The sequence below is a fragment of the Pagrus major genome, chromosome 22 (assembly GCF_040436345.1).
Source record: "Pagrus major chromosome 22, Pma_NU_1.0".
In the NCBI taxonomy this organism is placed as follows: Eukaryota; Metazoa; Chordata; class Actinopteri; order Spariformes; family Sparidae; genus Pagrus; species Pagrus major.
In genome coordinates this window covers 4,224,310-4,227,648 of record NC_133236.1, presented here as the reverse complement: position 1 = coordinate 4,227,648, position 3,339 = coordinate 4,224,310, and positions in this window count along the sequence as shown.

Here is a 3,339-nt window from a genome sequence, read left to right as displayed (position 1 = left end):
TTTGAAGCACTCTTTTCATTGAGCAATAACAAAAATATTATCAAACCAGCTGATAAAGGCAGTGCAGTGGTTATTATGCATAGGGAACAATACCTGTGGGAAGGATATAGACAATTACATGATAAAACGTATTATTCTAAATTGAAAAAGCCAATTTATAGAGATACTATACCACTTATTGATAAGATTATTCAATCATTATATAGTAAAAAATGTATCAAAAACAAACAAAAAAACATATATTCTGGGAGCCTAGACGCAGAATTTTTTATATGCTGCCTAAAATCCACGAGGACCCTTCTAAGTGGAGCAAACCAGGGGAAATCCCTCCAGGGAGCCAAGCCCATTGTGTCTGATTGCAGCAGTGAAACCTACTATACAGCTGAGTTCATTGATTTTCATCTTAATCCGCTCTCGACGAAGCATGCCGGTTATATCAAAGATACATATGATTTTGTAGAAAAGGTTAAACAAATTCCCATCCCTTTAAGCTCATTCTTATTTACAATGGATTTAGACAGTCTCTATACCAATATACACTGAACAAAAATATAAACGCAACACTTGTTTTTGCTCCCATTTTTCATGAGCTGAACTCAAAGATCTAAAACATTTTCTATATACACAAAAGACCATTTCCCACAAATATTGTTCACAAATCTGTCTGAATCTGTGTTAGTGAGCACTTCTCCTTTGCTGAGATAATCCATCCCACCTCACAGGTGTGGCATATGAAGATGCTGATTAGACAGCATGAATATTGCACAGGTGTGCCTTAGGCTGGTCACAATAAAAGGCCACTCTGAAAATTAAAACACTGTGGCTGTGTCCAAATTCAGGGGCTGCAGCCCACGAAGGGCGCATTTGAAGGCCAATTACGTCACAACGCTGTGCGAAGGCTGTCCAAATTCGAAGGCTGCTCCACATGCAGCCCACAAATGCAGCCTTCCCCACCCTCGTTTAGGAGGACGCACCGCTACTATCCTTCGCGGCCTCACATATCCCAAGATCCTTTGCGCACCGCTGCTCAGTCCCGAAACAGAAGAGGAAGCAAGAGAAAATGGCGACATCAAGTGGCGCAGACATGACATTTAAATTTAAGTAATGGGTTTATACTCGGTTTGTACTCATTTGAACATCCAACGCCAGATATGTTAAACTTCAAGAGACTATAACACCTCCAAAGTTTAACTTTCAGTTAATATACGTGACGCTGGTACTGCTATGGTAAATATAGTTGTTAATCACCAATGGGTTAATGTTTATTTTGTAATGTTGATAATTCAATTTAGATTTGACACATTGTACACACACAAATAATGTACACGTTTGATAGATTTGAACCAAAACAGACTTTAATGCATGAACACCTGGTGACGCAACCAGGAAATACTCCGAAGGCTGGACCGTCCAATTTAACAACGGTGGACGCGGCCTTCGTGGGCCGCAAAGGCCGCGTCCTTGAAGGCTGCAGCCCCTGAATTTGCACACAGCCATTCTCACTCCAGACTTAAATGGCACAGAGAATTTTTTCAGCACCAACCCTGGGTGCGCCATCATCAAAATAACAATGTTTTAACCCTAACACACAAATATGGCAATGTTCATTTAAAAAACTGTGTCTACCTGATAAAGCGTAAACAGTGCGGAATGCAATATGTGGGTGAAACAGGTAATACAATGCTTACCAGGTTCATCCAACACAGATATAATATTTCTAAAAAGAAAAACGCACACACTCTTTTGGTAAAACACTTTGTAGAACATGACTGGTCTTCACTTACCGCAACAGTATTACAGTGTAATCCAAGATGGTCCACAGTCCAGAGAAGGAAAATATATACAATATAAATATTTACTTTAAAAGCATAAATATGGTTATTTTGTTAAGAAGCATCAATATGTTTTTGGATTAAATGCATACATTTCATTAAGAGCCACTTAAACTAACACTAGGTAGTTTGGACTCATTACTACCCCCAGCTGGTTGAGAAGCGCAATTATCAGTGTCGTAAATACTGTTGCTGTATGAGCATCCCTGGGGAAAATGAATACACGTGAATTTGTTGATGGAGCGGGCGAATCACGAAATCGTCTGAAAAAATGAATGAGTGAAATGAATGCGTTTAGTAACGTCTGAAAATGTAACTATGTTTTCGGGAGTTACTGAATACAATCGCAAGTTCACGTTGTGTTTGGTGTAATAACTACAACCAACTCGGTACGACAACAGTAAGTAGCATGCTAACGTTACCGATAACAACAATAGCGTAACATTATCTCCCGACCTGTTCAACAATTACGTTGATTATCTGCATGAACTAAGGAATCTGCAACTTTTCGAGACAAGATGTTCATAGTGTTTTAATAAGTTAGTCATCGTTTACAGTCGCTACATGAAAACGTGCAAGCTATCGAAACGGACAGCTTTAGATTATCTCCCGGCTTTATTACGGTTATAAACTGTGGACAAATAGTGCCCCAATGAACACCACATAACAACAAATCAACTCAAAGTAAAAGTCGGTAAGATAATAAATATGTATATATGTAATATATGACTTACAAATCCAGTAGCATCAAGGCTAGGCTAGGTCACCATCAGTCTTGAAACCCATTTCTTCTTTCAGTTCCACCGAGTGTAAGCTAGTCCAGTATTTATCTGTGTCCGGGCTCTGTTCTATCACTTTCTCTTTTTCTTTTCTTCGCCTCCTCAGACAATACAATAATAACAATACGTTTTTCTACCACTTAACTGAGTTTAGAAACATTATTTTAAGGTCGAAAAACTACCTAGTGTTGCTTTAACACAGATTCGGCAATAATTTAATGGAAATTATTTAAAAATGCCTTTAAGAAATGTGATGACGCTTCCCCTTTAAGGCACTCGTTGCCCGTGTTTATGCATGCTCCGGCCAGAGCTGAGCTGAGCCGAGAGCGAAGGGGGGAGGGGAGAGAAGCAGAGAAATTAACGAGTGAAATAGTTACAAAGACAGTTGGTTTAACGCCTGGAAAATAATACCCATGTACTTGGTGTTTCATGAGGAACATGTTTGAATAAACCACAGCGGTTCTGGTGAGTTTCAGCTCGTTTTATTGATGCTTCGTTGTACTGTTTGCACTTGAATGAGTGACTGGTATAGCAAAGAGAGCTAGCCTTAGCTAAACTGTTTAGCGGCTAATAGTCTGCGGGTTATCAACCAAAGAGTTTTATTTCATGTAAAAATATTACATCATTATGTACATTACATTATGATTTAAACTCGCTGTAAAAGGCTATTTCATTTGCATGGACAGAGTAATTTATTTTGTTTATGGCCTGCTGTACAGGTCAGTTTT